General features: G+C 45.3%; 1 protein-coding gene across 5 annotated transcripts in view; it reads right to left on the reverse strand.

Moving 5' to 3' along the window:
• The window catches only part of celsr1a (cadherin EGF LAG seven-pass G-type receptor 1a), a 386,197-nt gene that overhangs the window by 278,815 nt on the left and 82,886 nt on the right, over positions 1 to 24,496 (reverse strand). The gene's annotated exons all lie outside the window — the stretch shown is intronic.

Consider the following 24,496-nt stretch of genomic DNA (forward strand, 5'->3'; position numbering starts at 1 on the left):
TGCCCTGGTCAAGTTTAGTTCATTACACAATCCACCTTTCGATCCACACTCAAAACATCCAGTTCCAGATCAAATTATTGCAACTAAATTAAAATTGGCAAATAGTTTAGTTATTTCATTATCTCACAAGATTTCTGGTAGCTACTGAGCAAGTTCCTAATTGTTACACGTTGGGATCAGCAAAGAGCAATTTGAAGGGCTTCTTATGCTCATTCTTGTGTGACAAGGGTTTCCCCAGCAATAACTAGCCATGATTCAAAGGCACACCAATCAATGGGTCTGACTGACCTCGGGTGTTGGTGTGCAAAGGCAGCAGCACATACTTTGATCGGCGGTTCAATAAACTAATAAGTTAGTCTGACCATTGAGTTACTCAGTTTGTTGTGTTGTTGTGATGCGGGCTCGTGTTATATGGGGGGGGGGGGGGGAAATTAAGTGTAAGCTGAACTGTGCAATGTCAAATCAACTATCCTAGAAACACAGTCAATATGCTGTGGAAAAGGTTCCCAAACAGAAGTGGGGGATGGTGGAGATGGATGGTATTGCACCCAGTATGGGTGTCAGGCCAGGAGAAGGGAATGGGGAATGGTGGTGAGAGGCAAAGTGAAGGACGGAGATGGGAACCTGGTTGGTGATTCAGCAGGGGTGAATAAAGCGTTTAGGGATTTCTACAGCAGGCTGTACAGGTCGGAACCCCCTGCGGGGCCGGAGGGGATGAGGCACCTCTTGGAGGGGCTGAATTTCCCAAAGGTGGACGGGGAGCAGGTAGAACATACATTGAACATAGAAAAATACAGTATAGAACAGGCCCTTCAGCCCACGATGTTGTGCCGAACCTTTGTCCTAGATTAAGAACAAATTATTCAAAACCCCATCATTCTACCGTAATCCATGTACCTATCCAATAGCCACTTGAAGGTCCCTAATGTTTCCGACTCAACTACTTCCACAGGGTCTTAGGGCCATGGAGTCGGGTAAGGCCCCAGGTCCGGACCGGTACCCAGTGGAGTTCTATAAAACGTTCTCTGGGATATTGGGACCGGTGTTGATGAGGATGTTTAATGAGGCAAGGGAAAGAGGGGTGTTGCCCCCGATGATGTCACAAGCAATGATTTCGCTGATTCTTAAGCGGGACAAGAACCCGGAGCTGTGTGGGTCCTACAGGCCGACCTCCCTGTTAAATATGGATGCCAAATTGCAGGCCAAAATCTTGTCCTCCAGGATTGATTGTGTTCCAGACATTATTGGGGAGGACCAGGCGGGGTTTGTTAAGGACAGGCAGTTGGTGACCAGTGTAAGAAGGCTGTTAAATGTGACCATGATGCCCCCGGAAGGTAGGGAGGTGGAGGTCGCAATGGATGCAGAAAAGGCTTTGGATCGGGTAGAATGGGACTATCTGTGGGAGATACTGGGACGGTTCGGATTCGGGTGGGGCTTTATCGACTGGGTCAGATTACTGTATCAGGCTCTGGGGCAAGTGTACGGACAAATAGGACAACATCAAACTATTTTAGACAGCACCGGGGGACGAGACAGGGATGCCCCTTCTCCCTACTGTTGTTTGCGCTGGCTATAGAGCCATTGGCAATTGCTCGGAGCGCCTTGAGGGGCTGGAGCACAGGGTTTCGCTCTATGCAGATGACCTGCTTCTGTACGTTTCGGACCCAATAGAGGGGATGGAAGAAATCATGTGGGCTCTGGGTGAATTTGGCCGGTTTTCGGGATATAAGCTCAATATGGGAAAGAGTGAGATGTTTGTGGTCCAGGTGAGGGGACAGGAGAGGCGACTGGGAGAGCTGCTGTTTAGGTTAGTAAAGGGAAGCTTTAGGTACCGAGGCATCCAAGTGGCGCGGGAATGGGACCGGATGCATAAATTGAATCTGGCCCGGCTGGTGGACCAAATGAAGGACAATGTTCGGAGATGGGACACGCTTCCGTTGTCTCTGGCTGGGAGGGTGCAAACGGTGAAGATGACGGTCTTCCCGAGATTCCTATTTGTATTTCAGTGTCTCCCCATTTTTATTCTGTGGTCCTTTTTTAAGCGGGTCAACAGAGCGATCACTGGCTTCGTCTGGGCGGGCAAGGCCCCGTGAGTAAGGAAGGTAATGCTTGAGCGGAGTGGGGAGAGAGCGAGCTGGCGCTGCCAAAAATTAGCAACTATTACTGGGCGGCTAATATAGCCATGATCAGGAAGTGGGTGGTGGGGATGGGTCGGCATGGGTGCGCATGGAGGCGGCTTCATGTAAGGGCGCCAGTTTGGGGGCGTTGGTAACTGCGCCTCTGCCCTTCCCGCTGGCACGGTACTCAACCAGTCCAGTTTTTATTTTTAAAAAGAATCCATTTACACAAGAATGGACAAGCTTCAGCTGTTCCTGCCCAGTTTAGGGTATCTCGTGGGCAATTACACCATGTTAGAATTGTTTGCTGCGATACTGGTGTAACACAGCTTCTTCTGGAGGAGCAGAGCAACTCGGGCAGCAGCTTCCTGATGAGGAACATAGGAAATAGAAGCAGGAGTCCCATTCGGCCCCTCAAGTCTGCTCTGCCATTCAACTAGGTAATGAACAGTCCTCTATCTCAAACTTTCTGATTTTGGAGTTTAACTGCACAAGTGCAGTCGCTGGAAGTTGTGTTCTGATTTATTCAAAGCGCTGTTAGCCTCACTGTTACCTTTACTTGTACCGCAAATTCCTGCCACAATTGGGTGGACATAAAAGGTCAAAGAACAGCAAGCGAGGTTATCCTAGTGTCCTGGCTGATATACATATCCCTCACCAAGCAGAGTATATGGTTGCTTACCTCACTATCTTCTACAGGACTTGAAGCATAACAGGAGCTACATTTCAAAAGTTCTTTATTGGCTGTGAAGCATTTTGGGATGGGCTTGACACCAGGACACATACTATAAAACTGGAAATTATTTTCTTCTTTAAATTTTGCCAGGTTCTGGGCAGCATGGTGGCACAGTGGTTAGCACTACTGCCTATGGCACTGAGGACCCGGGTTCGATCCCGGCCCCGGGTCACTGTCTATGTGAAGTTTCCACATTCTCCCCGTGTCTGCGCGAGTTTCGCCCCCACAACCCAAAGATGTGCAGGTTTTGCCACATTAAATTGCCCCTTAATTGGGAAAGTATAATTGGGTATTCTAAACAAAATTGCCAGGTTAAAGACACGAAGACATGGGCACTAATGGATACAAATGATACACAAGCAAATTAAATGGCTCATCCAGCCCCTAGAACTCAATGATGCAGTTTCCATATTTGATCGTTAAACGACGCAGATTTTTCCAGTTATGGAGGGAAGAAACAGCTGCCAAAAACACCAGCAAACACCAACAGCAAACATGAAGGCTGTGCTTGCTGGGTGTTTATCCACTCCTTCTGCTGCTGTGGAATCCACCCCACTGTAAAAAAGGGGGAAACTGCAGAACACTGGAAGCCTAAGACCATGTACAAAAGCAATTTTTAAAATGAAACACGAACAGGCAAAATACTTTCTGCAAATAGGTTACATGTCTTTGACTTTTTCTATTTAGTACTTTTTAAAAAGTCAGGTACCCAACTGGTTCAACCTTAGTTGGAGTAACAATGAGACCATTAAGCGTGTCACTGTGCAGCCTGTGAAACAGGGTTAGTTAGGCTGCGGGAGGGCTGGAATGTGCACCTCCCGTCTGATCGCCTCAGCTTTGTTCAAAACGCTGGGCTCTGTGGAGGGGGCAGGGTTGCCGGAACTTAAAATGACCATTTATAAACGGTACATATTTGAATCAGCAGATCCCTGGTGAAAGAACTAATTCGTACCGATTCAATCATTCATTCCTTCATTGCATCATACGGATAATTATGAGACACTTGTGGAGGATTCTGGCTTGGCATGGCCTTATCAAAACCACTTACCATAACACACAAGCATTTCAACAGCTTTTCAAAAGTTATGCCTTCTTAAACCTTTCAATTTGAGAGGTCAAATCAACATTATTATTGCAGATAAAATTCAGCCAACAGCCCTGGCCTGCATAAATCACACAGTCTTAAATCAATCAATCTGTGTGGCTTGGCTGAAAGAACACCAAAGAAAGGAAAATGTTGCTTTCCTGTGAACTGTTGCACTTAGATACAGTGTCAAAGTATAAAGAGAAGTGGATGTTCCAGATCTACAATTAAATGTTATGTAGGATTCACATGTTGCCTTTGTGTCTGGGACTTTTTGCAAGCCGTGGAAAAATAAAACACAGAGAAAGGAACCCACAGTGTTAATGAATAACAGGAAATTTATCATCATTTTGTCGTTATCTCCAACTGCAGGTTTATTCAGAAAAGGGGTCGGATCCATTCGCACAGCAAAGGACAGTCGATGGGAACCACAGTGTGATTCCATCTACTACCGATAACATCAACTAGCTTCTTTGGCAGCTCTATGTCAGGCAGAACATTTTTTAAAAAGCACATGCCCATTTTCCATCGCCATCATCTTTACTGCCTCACAATTTAAAATTCACTATTCTGACAGGAAACCTGATGAGGTGGGCATATTCCTATCGGAGACTGGGGGTAGGGAGTTCTGAACTCATATGTTTGCTGAAGGGTCGCCCATAAACCAGTCCAATGTGCAACACACTGATACACTGCACAATAATTGTCCTTTACACTGCACAATAATTGTCCTTTACCCTGAAGATAAGTTACATTACATCTATATTGCAGTGCAAGCTGCATTTTCCAGCACTTGGGTAATCTTATCATTTTGAAATACAGAGAGTTATTGAAGGCTGGTGTGAATAAATACTGCCATTTAGTTAGATGCATTTCAAAATAGTTATTTATATAACTTTTAATGTAGGACCTTGAATCTCCTGCTAATTCAATATTAATATTAAATATTAATATTAAAAAATATGTTATGCCTAGTCTGATGGAGCAGGTGATTAATGGAATAATACATTGCAACATAAATAACCAGCACCTAGTTCACCTGGAAACATGATACAGCGTCTTTTCTCAATCTGACCACGAGTACACGCCAAGCCATACCTTTGAGAATTTGTCTAAACATTTAGAATAAAGGATTCAGATCAAGGAGCGAAAGATAGAAACTCGCTTGTATGGAATCACATTCATCTGTATGAGATAACAGACATACAACAAATGTATTTATAATGGGATAGTTTCATACGGCGCACTTTGGTCAATGGCTCCAATCCATGAGACAGGTTCAGCCTCAAGTGCTACATACGAGTGGTCATCAGGCTTCATTCTGGGGAGCTTTTTTTGGCATGGATGCCATGATGCTGTAGCCGCTGATTGTCATGGTGGCACACGGCAGCTCACAGGTCATGCCACTATTTTCCTCTGTTGTTAGCTAATGTCTCCCACGTGTGAAAAATCAATGTTTAGGGCCTCCATGCCATGCTTGCAAGCATCCTGGAGGTGCAGCTTTAGACATCCTGCTGGCTACCTCCCCAAGCCAGACAGAATATTCTTGGAAATGTATCGACTTCCATCCTGCAAACGTGTCTGAGCCAGAAAAGTCACCTCTGCTTCATGAAGTGTTGGCACACCACAGTGATTTGACTCGGTGAGGACTGCCACATTTGTGATTTTGTCCTGCTCTGAGATGTCAAGAATGTGCCGCAGGCATCAAAGATGAAAGTTTTGGAGTTTCCTTTCTTGATGCTGTAAGTCACCTGTACAAAACAGGTGCCGGAAAAACAGGCTCCTGAAAGCAGAACCCTGGTCTTGAGGGTCAGCTTGATGTTTTCGGCCAAAGGTGGAAGCTGCTTTCACTTTACATGCATCAAGCTCTGCATTGAGAGTCAGATGGTCTGTCACCGTCAACCCAGGTTAGAAAAATTTGCTCACTACTTCCAGCAGAGTGTTGTTAGTGTAATCGAGGATGAAGGTTTGATATCCCGACCCATAACCACAGTTTTCTTGCTGTTTATAATGAAGCAACGGAGAACAGTATGGGAGAGGCAATCCATGAGTCTTTGTAGTCAGATATCTGTGTGGATGATTCACACAGCATCATAAGTGCAGAGAAATTCTCTGATCAGGACATAGGCCAGGTTTTTACAGCTGCTCCAACCCGGCGGGATATTTCAGTCCCATTGATCTCAACGGCACTTTAAATGTCTGACTTTGGGGGACACACACACACACACACGCCCTGGCCATGAGTGGAAAATAACAAAAACTGGGAGCAAGGGCACAGCCCTGCTCATTCCTTTCTTCACCCTAAAACTGCCATCAAAATGTATATGAATGTGCATGTTGGCATGAGAGGAACAACTTTGGTGGACAGTTAGTTTTCTCCAAAATCTTGTAGAGTCTTGCTCTATTGAAATGAAATGAAAATCACTTATTGTCACGAGTAGGCTTCAAATGAAGTTACTGTGAAAAGCCCCTAGTCGCCACATTCCGGCCCCAGTTCGGGGAGGCTGTTACTGGAATCGAACCGTGCTGCTGGCCTGCTTGGCCTGCTTTCAAAGCCAGCGATTTAGCCCTGTGCCCTGAATCAGTTTACACCACAGTATGCGTTTTATATTATTTTAAAAGTGAATCACTTCTAGATTGGCTAATTTGCAATAATATTGGGTTCGTTCAGCAAACATCAATGTGCATGGATATGGATACAGCAGTGATCATTCCCATTCACACATCCACAAAGTCTCATTAGGTCATGTTTTTACTGCAGAAAAATAAAATGAAAGCCGATTGTTACTGAGACACAATTTATAAAATCTGAGCAAATTTGTGTTTATATTTAATATAAATGGTCAATAAAAGGGCAAGGCTCTCAAGCTGTAAAAAAAAACCTGCGAATTCCTCTCTGCATTTCAACAGTATACAGTAACCCCACTACTATTTACAAGTCAACTATACTGACAAAATGCTGATGGCAATATTGGGCCACTGTGTTACAGCTTTCCTTTGCAGTCCAATTCCTTTCTGTGCAGCTTCCAAACTTATTTTCTGCCTAAAATGAGACAAGCCACTACTTTCTGATCTTGTCAGACGCAAACTTGGTTTTATTTACTTTTCCTTTTAACTTTAGAAGACATGGGATATTAAGAACAACAAATAGAGCTTTGCTTTAACAACAACAAAAAGTGCTGCTTCACAGGCTTATCGGAAGAGTGTAAGATTACAAGTTGCAACTTGCTACAAGAGATGTAACTAGATGTTGTAAGCCTCTAAAGTGCTCGTCACAGCAGTTGTGCGAACCATTCTCAGATCTGGTTTATACAGCGGGATAACTGATTTTTAGATAATTGTGTAAAACATTTCTAAAAGTTAAAATATACAAAGAAGAACAACCAAATGACACCTTGGTTCATACATACTATTAGCAATTTGAAGGGAATCGTTTAAAATTCCCACAAATCTCCATTATTTTAAACAAGTTTGGTACTTAATGACACTGTGTTTGCTTTCCACCATAAACGTTCCAGTAAATTACAGAAATAAGCGAGTTATGCCATTATTTACAACAGAACATAGTTTCTCAGAATATTTCTGCTGCTCACCATTAACTTGGCCAAAATCATGAAAATTCATCAGAGCTTTTGCCTTCAAGATAAGTCAACACCAATAAACCTTCCTGGATCTACAATATTTTTCACACTGACGTTCCTTAAATTGAAAAATAATGAAACGGATTTTTTAAATTCATGAGTCCGAAACTACGAATTAAAATCTTTTCTCTGCGTTGATATTTTTTATTTTATCCATAGACAAACCTAAATAATCTTTTGACATTGTGTGTTATGTTTAGCACACAGTGTGGTAAACTGAACTGCCTGTGTACACCACTGATTGAAGCAAATGTGGCGGAGAAATTTATTTCGGCCAGTTTTTGGATCGTGAATAGTTGGTGTCCTCACAGCATGCACGAGAAGCCTGAAACATGCTGGAAAGTAGGAATAGTCGATAAATTCCAGTGGTTGTGACATCTGCTGGGTTTCCAGAGGCAGCTAAGGCTGCTTTAATTCAGGATTAATTTTGGGCAGCTATAACAGCAGCAACAACCATCCAGTAAGTTCTATGAAGTTGGTAAGATGAATATGAAGGAAGGAGGGAGATCGATAAGTGGTAGCTGAGCCTTTAGCAGCACTCAAACTCTTGGCTCCACGTTAAGGTAATTTTTTTAAAAGTGCCTCTGTACGTTGGTGGCCCCCAGCCCTTAACAAACTGTTAGTTAGGCCACACGTGTAACTAGAAAAAACTGGGCATTGAAGTAAGCTTGGTTAATGATCCATTCAGTTTCAGATCAGTTTTGAAGTGGATACCTTAAACAGGTATTGTATACACCAATGAAGAGTTTAACACCTATGGCCACCAGGGATGAGCAAGTATTGTCTGGACTAAAAGGACACTGGATTGATTTCAGGCTCCACTGGAATATGGGACATAGCCCTAAATTTAAACCTTTCTGACCCAGCTCAGTATAGTGAAATTATTTGAAATTTAGAATTCTATGACTCCAGTCATGCCAACAGTAAACTATTTAATTGTTGTACATAGGGTAAACTATTCGTTGTGCCACTCTAGAGCCTTGTTTTACCATTATGCTCGCCGAGGGATAGACAAATTACTTTCCCAGGAAATTTTACAGTAGGTTTTTGTGCAATGAGAGTCATCAAATCAATTATCCATGAGGAACATCACAGCTGAGCCCAGCCCTATCCCAATTCAATAACCACATGTGCACTCTCACAGCTAAGAATAGTGATCAAGAGTAGCGATGATAGACATTTGCTGTATCTCTGTCCAGCTCAGAGACCCATTAAAACAATCCTAACCAACCCATCTCACTTAACTGTAGCTGACTCATTTGCAGACATCAAAAGTGGCACTTTTTTGCCCTGTATGATTCATTGGGCAATACATGAACCAACTAACTGTGGGGGCTGTTGTCACACGCATATTCTCGTGTGGGAAGCATTAATTTAGATGAACAAATACATGAATACAAGCACCTGATGCATTCTGTAACTGCTACAGACAATTAAAATCAAATGGCTGTCCATAATCATTGCAATGATTAAGTTCATCGTACAGGGAGCACATTGTATGGCAGGACTGAAGGGAGGAGATCGTATTTAAACACAAGGCGCTGCTGTGACATTTCTCAGAAATTATGAAAGACAATATTTGATTAAAACAATAAAGCACAGTTTCTGGGAGGGATTCGTATACAATACTCGCCAACATTTATCGCAAATTCCTGGCATATTCTCATGAGAAACTGTGCTGCCCTCCAACTGAAAAGGAAAATGATTTTGTCATTATCTGGGGGAGCCATTTATCCCACGGTCAGACTGCACATCTAAACAAAATACAGGTGTAACGACACACTCACATCATCACTCCTTCTATGTATCCATGCACCAAGAGTATCATAGTACTTTTAAAGTCTTGCAATTTAAGTCACTGTTATGATGACAGGGGGATCGTCGATAGACCTCCCTGTGGGATTCGTGGAATACGGGTTCCCTTATTGAGCAGGTGGAAGCTTGCCCAATAGGAACAACTTGGCAGGGGTTTAATGGTTCAAACCCCACAGCCCGGAAACGGAATGGCATTCTCCATGGCCCCTGGGCTGGAATGCAAGCACTGTAACACCACAACGGCAGTTCTTTACATTGTTCGAACAAACAAGAGTTTTGTATGAAATCTGGCTTCTCTCCCGTCCCCCTCCCCCCTCCAACCACCACAGGTTATGGAAGCATTTCACACAACTTGCTGTTTTTGCTACAGTTACTGAAGTGTGCTGATAGTTATGCGAATAGGAAGGGGCTGTCAGTTCCACAAATCATCACAGAATTGAAATGAGTTCCATCAACCTTTAGCTGCTGCCAATCCACAGGACTGAGTTAACAGCAAGGAATTCCTAACTCCGTTTTACGACCTGCAGTAGCAATAGCTCCTGGGGACCTGAGCAAGCTTTTATCATGAAGCCTGATGAGACCATCAATTCACGCGACACGTGGTTAGAAGCGAACAGTGGTTTTAATTGTCTTACAACAGAGCCTGCCTGTGACACGATGAACTGGCAGGCAGGCTCTCAGCATCAACCTTTATACTTCCGGTTAGGGGGGAGGAGCCGTGGGTGGAGCCAAGGGTGGAGCCCAGTACAAACTCCCATACACTCCCAGTGCCTCTCCCCCTAGTGGCAGAGCAGCGCAACTGCTCGTGTGCCGAGCTTACAGAGACATAGTGCAACATGTGTAATACAGTGTGAATTACGCTGCTGTGATTCACCACATTCACCCCCTGTAAAAAAAATCAAGTCCAACGGGGGTGGTGGCTTACAGATTGAGTCTGTCCGGTGGCAGAGTTGTCCGCTGTGATCGGCGGAGCACCGGGGTTGCAGCCCCTTCTGGTGGCTGGATGAGCACCGCTGGTTGGGGTACGATGGCGAACTCCGGGGGCAATTCCGCACGAGCTTCGTACCCGTCTGGTTCGACTGGGTACTGGGGGCGCTGGGAGCTAGCTGGCGCGGGCGTGCAAAAAAAATGTAGCGAACTGGTAGGTGCGGGGGCGTGGAAGGCGAGTTGGGTGGGATGTAGTGTGAGGGGTACCTCGGCGGTGGTAGTGGGGGGGGGTTTGGATCCTGCAGGTGCTAGGTCCCGGAGGGATACAGTGTCCTGACGGCCGTCAGGGAACTCTACGTACTGGGGGTTCGAATGCAGTAGGAGCACTTTCTCTACGAGTGGGTCAGTTTTGTGTGCCCTGGCGTGCTTCCGGAGTAGGACTGGGCCCGGTGTCTTCAACCATGCCGGGAGCAAAGCCCCGTGGTAGTGCCCCTGGAAAAAATAAAGAGCCGCTCGCGAGGGGTCTGGTTGGTAGCGGTACATAAGAGGGACCTAATAGCATGGAGCGCGTCGGGGAGGACTTCTTGCCAATGTGAGATCGGGAGATTCCTGGACCGGAAGGTCAGTAGGACGGTCTTCCAGACCGTCGCATTCTCCCTCTCCACCTGCCAGTTCCCCCTGGGGTTATAGCTGGTAGTCCTGCTCGAGGCCATGCCCTTGCCGAGCAGGTATTGACGCAGCTCGTCGCTCAAAGGACAAACCCCGGTCGCTGTGTACATGGCTGGGGAAACCAAACAGAGTGAAGATACTATGCAGGGCCCTAATGACTGTGTGGGAGGTCATATCGGGGCACGGGCTGGCGAAGGGGAATCGGGAGAACTCGTCTATGACATTCAGGGAGTACACATTCCTGTTAGTCGAGGGGAGTGGCCCTTTGAAATCGATGCTCAGGTGTTCAAAGGGCCGGGATGCCTTTACCAGGTGGGCGTTGTCTGGTCTATAGAAGTGCGGTTTGCACTCCGCGCAGATCGGGCAATCCCTGGTGATGGCTTTTACCTCCTCAGTGGAGAAAGGCAGATTTTGGGCTTTAATGTAGTGGGCGAGCTGGGTGACCCCCGGGTGGCAGAGGTCATTGTGGATGGCTTTTAAGCGGTCGCTCTGTGTGCTGGCACACGTACCGCGAGACAGGGCATCTGGGGGCTCGTTGAGCTTCCCCGGTCGATACATAATATCATAATTATAGGTGGAGAGTTCGATCCTCCACCTCAGAATTTTGTCATTTTCAATTTTGCCCCTTTGCGAGTTGTCAAACATGAAGGCAACCGATCTTTGGTCGGTGATGAGGATGAACCTTCTACCTGCGAGGTAGTGCCTCCAGTGATGAATAGCCTCCACAATGGCTTGTGCTTCCTTTTCGACCGAGGAGTGTCGAAGTTCCGAAGCGGAGAGGGTTCGGGAGAAAAATGCGACTGGTCTCCCTGCCTGATTTAGTGTTGCTGCAAGAGCTACTTCGGAGGCATCGCTCTCAACCTGGAAAGGGGCGGATTCATCCACCGCCCGCATGGCAGCCTTGGCGATGTCCTCCTTGATGCAGTTGAAGGCCTGGCGAGCCTCAGCTGACAGGGGAAAAAGTGTGGCCTTAAAGAGTGGGCGAGCTTTGTCCGCATATTGAGGGACCCACTGGGCATAATACGAAAAGAATCCCAAGCACCGTTTGAGGGCCTTGGGACAATGAGGGAGAGGGAGTTCTAAGGTCCGGGTCGGGACCCAGGACTCCGTTTTCCACGACATAGCCGAGGATGGCTAGTCTGGTTGTGCGGAAAACGCATTTCTCCTTGTTGTATGCGAGGTTAAGCTTCTGGGCCGTCTGGAGAAATCGGTTGAGGTTGGCATCGTGGTCCTGCTGGTCATAGCCGCAGATGGTGACGTTATCCAAGTACGGAAACGTGGCCCGCAGCCCGTACTGGTCCACCATTCGTCCATTGCTTGTTGGAACACCGAAACCCCATTAGTGACGCCAAAGGGAACCCGGAGGAAGTGGAAGAGACGGCCATCGGCCTCAAACGCCGTGAAGTGGCGGTCCTCCGGGTGGATTGGTGGTGGTATGCAGACTTCAGATCCACCGTGGAAAAAATCCGATACTGGCCGATCTGATTCACCATGTCTGCAATCCTGGGGAGGGGGTACACGTCGAGGAGCGTAAACCAATTAATAGTCTGACTATAGTCTATGACCATGCGGAATTTTTCCCCGGTCTTGACGACCACCACCTGAGCTCTCCAGGGACTGTTACTGGCCTCTATGATCCCCTCACGTAAAAGCCTCCGACCTCGGATCGAATGAACACCCTGTCCTGTAGGACTGTGCCGCCTGCTTGCGAGGGCTAGTCGTTTACAGTCCGAGTGCGGTTGGCAAAGAGAGAGATGGGGGGGGGGGGGGGGGGGGGGGGGGGGGGGGGGGGGGGGGGGGGGGGGGGGGGGGGGGGGGGGGGGGGGGGGGGGGGGGGGGGGGGGGGGGGGAGGTTCGCAGCGTGGCTAGGCTGCAGATAGTGATGGGGGGTAGGGGTCCACCGAAGCTGTGGTGAAACTCTTGAGATTGGCATTGAAAGTCCCAATAAGAGTGGGGCGCAGCGTTCGGGGCAGGACGGTATAGTTTGGAAATTAGAGTAGCTAGCGCCTTGGATTCGTTAGAGTTGCGACGGTGCGCCCTTGGATATGGACAGAGTGGGAACCCGAAGCGAGGGAGATAATTTGCTGTGCAGGGAAAACGGGGAGCGAACAGCGTCTTACCAGATCTGGGTGTACAAAGCTCTCGGTGCTCCCGGAGTCGAAAAGGCACGGTGTACTGTACCCGTTGATTTGGACCGTCGTCATAGAGTTGTTGAGATGCTTTGGGCGCGATTGGTCCAGTGTGACTGCGTTGAGTTGCGGGTAGTCGGCGGCTCGGTCGGCTGCGCTGGGATGGCCCCGCGATGAGTGCCCGCTGAGGTCGCAGTCTTCAATCGAGTTTTCTGAGTGTGGAGAGGATGGGGCCCAAGATGACCGCCCCCGTGGATCGCACGTGGCGGGCGGCGAGGAAGATGGCATCCAAGATGGCGGCCCCCATGAGTTGCCCATGGTGGACCGCGTGGTGGGGGTCCGCCAAGATGGCGGCCCCCATGGATCGCACATGGCGGGCGGGGGTCAGGGCATAGGCCGCTGCGTTCCGGGGTTTGCAAGTGCAGAGGACGATTAGTTTGTGCCGCTGGAGTTTTAGGGACTGGGGCCTTCCTTGCCAGGCACACTCTGGCGTAGTGGCCTTTTCGCCCGCAGCTGCTGCAGGTCGCATTGCGGGCCAGGCAGTGCTGCCGCGGGTGCTGGGGCTGGCCATAAAAGTGGCAGGCTGGGGCAGCATGGTGGCTGGGTGGCCGCGCGGTGCAGGCCCTGGGGGAGTCGCTGGTCGGGGGCCCATGACGGGGTTGCACAGTCGGCAGGAAATGAGGTGAGGCTACGAAATGAGACCTCCATAGTTGTAGCGAGTATCTTCTAAATTTAGGGCCCCCTTCTCCAGCAGTCGCTGGTGCACGTAATTCGATCTAAGGCCTGCAACAAGACATCGCGGACAGCAAGTTCTCTATGTTCTGCAGCAGTTACAGCCTGATAATTACAGTCCCCGGGAATAAAGCTTTTAAGTCTCTGAGGAATGCTTCTAGCGATTCTGTAGGGCGCTGGTGGCGAGTAGTAAAAACGTGGCGCGCGTAGACCTTCATTATAAGCCTCACGTACATTCTATCGAGTAGGGCCAGGGCCTCTGTATATGAGCCGGTACAGTTTAGCTGAGTAGATGTACGATGGCTCACCCTCGCGTGCAGTAGACTGAGTTTCTGCTCCTCCGTCGTTTCTGGGGTGCTTGCTTCAGCCAGGTAGGCCTTAAAACATCGGAGCCAAGATTTCTTCCGCCTCTGCATCCTGCGGGTCGAGTTCCAGTCGGTTAGGCTTGAGGGCTGATTCCATGGTCATTCTTTACTGTTTCTTAAGACGATTAAATTGATGAGACCATCAATTCACGCGACACGTGGTTAGAAGTGAACAGTGGTTTTAATCATCTTACAACAGAGCCTGCCTGTGACACAATGAAGTCCAGATGAACTGGCAGGCAGGCTCTCAGCATCAACCTTTATACTTCCGGTTAGGGTGGAGGAGCCTTGGGTGGAGCCCAGTACAAACTCCCGTACACTCCCAGTGCATCTCCCCCTAGTGGCAGAGCAGCGCAACAGCTCGTGTGCCGAGCTTACAGAGACATAGTACAACATGTGTAATACAGTGTGAATTACGCTACTGTGATTCACCACAAAGCCCACAGCAGCCATCCTATTAATGCCACAAATGTCACCTTTTCCCTAATCCAATAACACGGATGATCCTGGTGGCATTCTAATTGCTGCTTCAACCGAGATCAGTGCATTCACTATAGGCTGGAATTCAAACCTGGGGTTTTCTGCTCTGGACGGCTTAGCACCATGCCATAACCTGCACTAACCTTTTAACAAGATTCAGGTAACCTGTAACAAGATTCTTGTAGCACTTTAAAATTCATTTCTCTCAGCTGCTCCACCTTTGTTCTGATACAAGTGCACAGTATCATAGAATCACTACAGTGCAGGACGAAGCCATTTGGCCCATCGAGTCTGCACTGACCGTCTGAAAGAGCATCCTACGTTGACCAACTCCCCCACCTATCCAGTAACCCCACCTAACCTGCACATCCCTGGACACCAAGGGGCAATTTATATCATGGCCAATCCACCTATCCTGCACATCTTTGGACTGTGGGAGGAAGCCAGAGTACCTGGAGGTATCCCACGCAGACAAGTGGAGAGGGTGCAAACTCCACATAGCCACGCGAGGCCGAAATCTAACCTGGGTCCATGGCACTGTGAGGCAGCAGTGCTAATCACTGTGCCACCGTGCCGTATCACTTTGGGTACTCGAAGCACTACTTTCAGTTACGAAACAGTCAATCAATATTTTATCTCTGGGCTCAAAAAGCACTGGATTTACCAAAGACAGTGTGTGACATACACAAAGCCACTATTTAAATCCAGACAACCTTTTGGTTCCATAATGTAGTGACATCATAGTTTAAGCATGTGAATTGAAGCTACAGGAGAGCACACATTCCTGCCCATACATGTATGGGAATAGAGAAACAGAGATATGTGCGAGAAGCTTGTTCTATATTTCCATGTGCTTGTGGAGGAGGGTCTTAGTTTCAGGACAAACTGGAAACCAACTTTTGAAACTCCCACCACTAAATGAAAGGGCTCACTGCTGAAACAAATCCGCCTGAAAGAAAATCAGGAGTTTCCTCAAAACTCTTAGATCTGTATCACAACATGAGCGAGTGCCTTCAGGGGTGGAGAGGGAGAATTGGAAGGAAGGTATTTTCATTTTTTAAAAAAGCTAAATGATAGATTTTTAATACATGAGACAAGGAGAGCGAGCAATGGATGATGTCTCGAAGTGTCTGGCTTCGCAAAGACCGATTCCCGGCTTGGGTCACTGTCTGTGCAGAGCCTGCACGTTCTCTCAGTGTCTGCATGGGTTTCCACCCACAGTGCAGGTTAGGTGGATTGGCCATGCTAAATTGTCCTTATTGTTCCGGAAAGGTTAGGTGGGGTTACTGGGCTACGGGGATAGGGTGGAGGTGTGGGCTTGAGTAGGATGCTCTTCCAGGGGCCGGTGCAGACTCAGTGGGCTGAATGGCCTCTTTCTGCACTATAAATTCTATGATTCTATTTTAATAAACAGCCTATCATGGAAGCATTGGTTAGCGAATACTTCAAAAGACACCCTATGCAGCAAGAAACCTTCCCTCAGACTGTTGCCAAACAGCAGCTGCTGTTAAAACAAAACTCATTGTTGAAGGCATCTCAAAAACTCTTCCCAGAATTATTTTGCGGAAATCTGGATTAAACATACAAAAGAACTTAAAAACTTTTAAGATTGTTTGCAGGATAATGATTTATCTTCACTTGAGACACTTAATCTGTCAACGAAAAGCACAGAAGAAATCCTGATTCCATGACCTACAGCCAGCTTTTTTTTTTCAAAAAGGAAGCAGGCATTGATCCGCGGGTAATAATGTCATGATTGACAGGATCGTGAACAACTGGCAAACTAAAAGCAACCACTTTGAATGCATCTCAGCTGACCTCCCATTTTAATATCTCAAAAAAACTGCAGACCAGTTTAATCCAAAATATTCATGAATTCAATAATGCCAGTCAATAATTCAAACAACATTTGCATCTATCTTTTATATTTTTTTAAAATTTATTTTCCAATTAAGGGGCAATTTAGCTTGGCCAATTCACTATCCTGCACATCTTTGGGTTGTGGGGGTGCGACCCATGCATACATGGGAGGATAAATGCACTATCATTTTATAACTGAAAACTAAACAGCAGTTTGTTGTGGAACATATACATTCAGTTACCTTCTAGAATGGGGCAGCACGGTGGCACAGTGGTTAGCAATGCTGCCTCATAGCGCCAGGGACCCAGTTTGATTCTGGCCTTGGGTGACTGCGCGAGTTTGCACGTTCTGCCCATGGCTTTGTGGGTTTTCCTCCGGGTGCAGGTACAAGGAAATGGTAAGCCTCTTGTGTGTTCCTCGCTGCTTGTGTTTATTTTTCAGTGAAGTCAATGAAGTGTAAAAACAGGCAGCTGATTCACCATGGTCTAATCTGTGCCACTGCCACAAAAATAACTCCCGCCCCAATTGTTTCCATCAACTCCCTACCCTCATCACCTCCAATAACAAATGCAAGAAGCTCATGGACATTTTGTCACAAAGATTGACCTAATTTACTCAGCTCCTTTTGTTGCTTCCTCCCACCAACCCCATGTCCCCTTGTTTACCAATCTAAGCCCCCTTGCAGTTTACTCCCTGCCCAAACCCAGAACCAGCGTCTCTCTCTTCCTCCTCAAACATTTCAATGGGATGAGTCTGCTCTTCACAAAATAATCCGATCACATGAAACTGATGGGGAAAGACCCACTGCTCCATCTAGCTTTTCCCTGGTGGTTGAGAATCACCTAGAATCACGTAATCTCAGGCAGTCAAACCTAGTCCTCGAGATCACAAAAGCACAAATCTACATTATAGAATTTATTTTTATTTGTTCATGGGTCGTGGGTGTCGCCGTCTCGCCCAGCATTTATTACCCATCCCTAATTGTCCTTGAGGGGGGCAGTTAAGAGCCAACCACATTGCTGTGGGTCTGGAGTCACATGTAGACCAAGTAAGGATGGCAGATTTCCTTCTGTAAAGGACATTAGTGAACCGGATGGGTTTTTACAACAATTGACAATGGTGTCATGGTTTTCATTAGACTTTTAATTCCAGATTTTTATTGAATTCAAATTTCACCATGTGCAGTGGCGGAATTTAAACCCGGGTTCCCAGAGCACTGACCTGGGTCCTTGGATTACTAGTCCAGTGACAGTACCACTACACCACCCCCTCCCCAATAACTAACTCCTGTACGAAGTGAGCCTTGCAGCCAGAAACAGGTCCAGCTCGCTTTTGAAGGAATACAGCAAAGCAATGTTCATTGTACAAACGGATAGCTATTCCACTAGGGAGAGAACAGCCACATAAAATCCAGCTTTGTCCTTGCCTTAATTAACTTGTAAGCATAACCCCGACACTTCAACTGAAGTAACATATTTTCAAGAAAACAGCCCTGTATTAACTCTAGACCTTCACCACTGGGCGGGTAACTACCTGCAGTAGTCAGTCAATTTTGGGTTTCCCAAGGAAACACTGATCAAGTTTGAACTGCAACCATGCAAGATTTTTACCTGGATTTGCTCCCATTAAACGGTCAAATTGAGTGATGTAATTTAATTAGCCAAAGGAATATCAGCCTTTTCCACAATATAACAATGTTGGCCGCTGGGAAGTGAGTGATATGATAGCATTAGCTGAAATAAATCACTTTTCCACACAATGGGCTGGATTTTACCAACCCTTTATGGATTGGCTAGGAGACGGGGACTGGTAAAATGACAAGGAAACACCGGAATTGGGTTGCGCATCACCTTCTCGCACCATGCCTTTCTACAAGGGGAAGGTGAAGGATGACCCTCCTGCCCAGAGACCAAATGAGCCACTTAAGTGGCCAATTAAAGTTCACTTCCTGGTATATGACCTGCAGCAGTTGGGCCCTCTGTAACCTAATGAACTCTCCTGGTGAACCCTGCATGTCTCCCAGCAGGGTTTCATATTTGGGCATGCTGGTGTCCGTAGAGGGGGTCCCCAGCGGCAATGTTCACCCTCGTGATAAACCCGTACCCACAAAGCTAGGGGTCACTCAAATGACCGTGGTAGGGGCCCCACGCTGACTGTAAAAGCAGGGGAGCAGCATATAGAAATCACTCTCCTGAAATCAGATGCAGTATGAGTTTGAAGAGTAAGTATCTCATGTCTTTCATTGTTGCAAGGTAAAATGCTAGCAGGTTTGATCTGATAATTAGGATGTGGAGATGCCGGCTTTGGACTGGGGTGAGCACAGTGAGAAGTCTTACAATACCAGGTTAAAGTCTAACATGTTTGTTTCAAACACTAGCTTTCGGAGCACTGCTCCTTCCTCATTCACCCGAGGAAGGAGCAGTGCTCCGAAAGCTAGTGTTTGAAACAAACATATTGGACTTTAACCTGGTGTTGTAAGACTTCTTACTCTGGTAACTAGTGACACACTAAATAAGCTCATGCCAGTTATTTCGGGAAAGGGACTGTAATGGAAAATCTCTTGAACAGAGATTTCCTGATTGTAAAATTAAATAACAACTCTCTTATTTTGACATCTACAGAAAACTATCCATCATGACTAGAGAATAATGTTACAATACAAACATGGAGCTACAGGAAGATTATTTGTGGATTTTAGCTATAACATGCCCCTCTTTTTGTTCAGGGAAGTTTTGTGCATATAATATACCATTATTAGTTTTAAATTGTGTAGACTAATCTCAGCTTGTTACGAGAAAGATGATCCCTGGTCATTGACAAGAAAGTGTTAAACTGTAACTGAAGATTGTTTTTGTACAAGCTAATGCACTGTTTATGCAGCAGGTGGACTGCTTGCTTTACTTACTAGTTTGTTTAAAGATCCTGATAAGATTGTAAGACATGGTCAATTTAAGGAGCAAAATGCCATCCACTCTTGTGTTCTTTTGTCACTTTCTTCTCAAATCAGTATAGGTTTCAAAAAGGTCAAAAGACTAGGAGATGGACAATAGTCCTGTAAAAATAAGCCCGAGGGTTGGATCACATTCCTCAGAGTCTATACAACACCATTTCAACCATTTGGGTTTGAATTGTTTCACTGTTGCGTTCCTGTGGAAAAAAATCCACCATACCCCTCCGTTTTGACTGCTGCTAGCTAGTAGCAATTTGAAGTGCCACTGGTACCATGGTAACAGCAAAGCCATCCAAAAAGATTCAATCATTTACTCCTTGGCAACTGCACTGGGCAACTCTGTTCATAAGTAACTTGAGGGCACAATGACTTCAGTTGAACATAAATTCAGCATAAGGGATCCAAAACAAAAGCAGCAACGAGAGACACACCATCTTGCCAAAGGGGAAAAAAGATCTCCTTGTCCGATGGCACTTCCGAAAACCAACTAATGCTCTCTCCTTCGCAGTGCCCATTACAGTTTCCAGCTGACTGTGTTTTCTCTATTTAGTTCCAACAGAAATTAAATTTCCTTTACATTTGTACCTCATGGGGGTCAAAGTCAACTTGGGAGGCAGTGAACCGCCAGCCATTCTACACTGTCATTTATTGCTTCCATTGAAGTCAAACTCAAACTCTTCCGGTGCTGCATTGAAGCATGTGAATATGTGCCTCCAAACTTGAATCTGTTCCTAACCTGCAGCATACTTTGCATCTCAAATATAAAGTGACATTTAATCAGACAGATGAATGAAGAGCTCATAGCTCCCTACTCTGGAATTCACAAAAGTAATTCTAGGAAGCCATGTCAAGCTGGTAGAACTCATTCTTTTTCTACTAGGCACTACACTACAATTGGCGAATCACAAAAGGAGACTTTCATTGCTGCATGGGTTAAATATCAGCTGTCAATCACCTGTTGTGATGAGCTGGAGATCAAAACTCTGTGCCCATGTAATTTATTAGCCACTAGGTCACAAACCGCATCTAAGGCTATCATGAATGCAAACCTAGTTGAAGGGTGTGTCCCAATTTAGAATTTCTGCCAAAAATTTTTTAATTTTCTGCTAACTGTAAAAAGGCACTTTCCACAAGTAGAATAAATCTATTATCTCAATGTCATAACTATATATGTATATATCACACACACAGATATAATATATAGTCAACTCCTTTGATACATATATTATCAATGGAAAAGTATATTACAGGTTAATAATTACTCTTTATTGAAGAGAAAGAAAAAGCATAAAGACAGGGGGAAAAAGAACAAGCCAAAAAAATTTAAAATCAATTTTCAATTAAAATTGCCCAAAGCATCACACAAGCTCGCCACCTGTACATTGATTCTGTCTACACCTCCCGTTGCCTCAGGAAGGCAGACAACATTATCAGAGACCCCTCCCACCCAGGCTTTGCCTTCTTCCAGACCCTTCCAGAAGGTACAAAAGTCTGAAGAACTGCACATCCAGATATAGGAACAGCTTCTTCCCCACAGCTACTAGACTCCTAAATGACTCTCCCACGAACTGATCTGTTCCCTGTAAGAACACTATTCACGATGCCCTATGCTGCTCTTGCTCATGTATTTGCTTTGTTTGGCCCCTTGTTCCGCACTGTAACCAATCACGGTTTGCCGATGTACCATTTGTCAATGTACTATGTCAATTCTTTTTTTGTTGTCTACTATGAATGTGCTGTGTACGTTCCCTTGGTCGCAGAAAAATACTTTCGGTACATGTGACAATAAATCAAATCAAATCAAATGAACACGATAGACCACGGACTGAATTCACATGAGCATTCAAATGAATCAGTGCAAAACAGATTTTGAAATCATCACCGATAAATAAAGATGGAAGACGTGTGGGGTTTTATTATTCAATGCAGCTTTAAATTTGCAAAGCACAATAGAAATTATACATCATTGATCTCAGAAACAATTACTCAGAGTTTAATCTTCTCTGCTCAAAAATGCAACATGTTCCCCGAGTAGTCGAAGGCCGTTTTTGCCTATTGTTATGTTTCAAATTTACATTCAAGATCCTACCCCAATTCAAGCAACAGCATATTTTGTCAATTGTCCTGACCAACATTCGGCTCTTGTTACATGCAAAGTGGCTGTGTTTGCCGACAAAATAACAGGTACCAGATTTTTAAACAAATTAGTTTCCCGTGAAGTGCCATCGAGAACGTAAAAGACAAAAAGAAAAATGCCATTTTTTTTCTTGCATTGCAACTTGTGGGATCTTGCCAAGCCTATGGGCTTTGTGTTTGTGGAAATAGTAACAGTCATTGAATTTCAAAATAATTAATCGACACTCGAAGTGTCTCACATTGCTTCTTGGCCTTTTGAACGCTTCTCACCCTTTTGGCTAAGATGAGCGTGAGGCCAGGTGTAATGCCTGGATCTGGTATGTCTCTCTTGTGGGGACCATGAATTGGATTCAATTTGAATTGGTTTTGGAGCAGGCAAGGAGCTGGATTAGGGGTGTGCCCCTGTACTTTGAGCGTTGGCTTTGTAACTCTGATAAAGGAATTTTAAAAAACTTGAGGTGTCTCACAAATACTCAAGCCTACATGTTTTTCAACTCACCATTTTGAACATGAACTAGCTAAAGAAATATCTTGGATTACTACAGTCAGGAACCAGTAAGCTAGGTATTTAGGGTTGCTTCAATGGAATGTATGAGGAGTAACATGAGCTGCACATGGGTGTTAGTCAGCATTCAAAGATGAATTTCATGGAAACTCTGAACTTGGAGAGTGACTGACTGAGCCCACATTACCTTTCATTTGTATTGACATGAGTCCCAAGAACATCTGAAGAAACACAAGCAGATCCTCTAAAAGTAGATCATAGATAATAACAAAATAAAATCGAATGACAGAAAGCACAAAAAAAAATCAACATTTTTATAAATCAAAAGTCTTCCAAAATCCATTAAATGTCTCAGTTCTGGGATGATGATTGGGTGCAAGATTCTAATTTTCTGCCTTCAATTCAATAGGAGGTAAAAGAGCATGGCCAAACTCATTCTGTACCGCCACTGCAACAACATGCCACATCACACTACCTCAACACTCCAAAGCAAAAACTCACTCCAAAACACTGCATTTCACACTATTGTTGAAAGCAGTGCTGGAGGCAACGCAGTAAATGATCCCGAGTTTGTCATCATGGCTAGCCTCCATTACATCAGCATGTTTCCCAAGATAGAAATGGAGGGGCTAGCCTAAAGTCAATTCATGGGTTTCCTCTTTCAGCAACACCTCAGATTCTGAAAACCAAAGAGGTTTTCAGAATAAGGACAGCGGAGCCCCTCCACAGGATTGCAATCACTGGATTCTAGCCCTCTCTCTCGATTCAACTTCCTGCTGAAATATAGCACGCTGTGCTTTTCCAATTCAACCTGGCTAACCTCTCACAGGGTGCTTTATCAATCTAATGAGTTTGTTGGGGAAAAGTACGGTCCCCCTTTATTACTACAACCACTGATCCATATCACTCCTGAAAACAATTGAGCCATGTACTGCCACCAAATGGATTCCTAATTCCCCTGGGGTTGCTTTTGTTGAATCCACTTAAATTACCATTGATACATAAACATGCCTCTAGAACGCTTTTGTTTATAAGTGACACAAATCTGCATTCTAACAATAATGCTGGTTTCTTCCATTAACATCTTCCTCATTTAAAATGCGGAACAATGACCAATACTTAAACCTACTTCCCTTTAGAATTTCTAAGAGAAAGTTTGAATCACCATAACAACCTCCATAAAACAGCAGGATGCCTATTCTTGCACCCCCGAAGTATCCATAAATGTTGTCCATTATTGAATCAATCCTCGAGAAAGTACTATAACTTCTTCCAACTATTGCTAGGCGTAAAATAAATGACATTGTATTTTTTGAGGATGGCTGGTCATTCAGTGTGAATTGCCAGATTCTGATGGAGAGTAATTTCCAGGCTACAGTACATTAGAAGTTGCATTATTTAATTCACACTCCTTACTCTGGGATTATTCTGAAACTAGCACAACTTGAAAGAGTGATCTTCAGCAACATCGTGGTTGCCTTAGTCTCAGTTCTGAAATGAAGTATGAAAGAAAGGGTTACTGTCAAAAGCAATTAATTTGACGTGATGGTTAACATTTTAATCCTATTATCCCAAAGACATGGGTAAGACCTGACCTACTTTTGTCTACAGTCACAAATATTTCTCAGTGACATTCACCAGAATGGATGTGTCACAGTAAACTAAATTTCAAATCAATTCAAAAACATTTATATATAATTTCTGATACAAAATTGTATGATTTCACATAAATGTCATGCTTTTTAAAACTATGACTAACAAATTTTATCACTGCTGTTTTATATTCGCAGTGGCACCGACAGCCATCATCTTGCGTCACTGAATTAGCCCCAACAAGGAAATGTTACTGGATTGTGCAAATCATAGAATCCCTACAAGTGCAGGAGGAGGCCATTTGGCCCATCGAGTCTGCACCGACCCTCTGAATGAGCACTCTGCTCAGGTCCACTCTACCCTATCACTGCACCCTGTAACCTAACCTGCATATCCCTGGACACTAAGGGACAATTTAACATGACCAATCCACCTAACCTGCACATCTTTGGACAGGGGGAGGAAACCGAAGCACCCGGAGGAAACCCACGCAGTTAAGGGGAGAACATGCAAACTCCACACAGACAGTCACCCAAGACCGGAACTGAACCCAGGTCCCTGTGAGGCAGCAATTCTAGCCACCGTGCCAGCAACTTCAAAGAGTTTTCCAGAAGTCATGGATGTCTGGCATTATACTTTCTCCTAAATGCACCTTCTTGTGTTTCTTATTTGTACAATTTGTATTTGACAGGCTAAATAAAGCCTATCAGACACTGAGGAATGGCAGAGTTGTTATTAGTCTAAGCAAAGCTTCTA

The sequence above is a fragment of the Scyliorhinus canicula genome, chromosome 11 (assembly GCF_902713615.1).
Source record: "Scyliorhinus canicula chromosome 11, sScyCan1.1, whole genome shotgun sequence".
NCBI classification, from domain to species: Eukaryota; Metazoa; Chordata; class Chondrichthyes; order Carcharhiniformes; family Scyliorhinidae; genus Scyliorhinus; species Scyliorhinus canicula.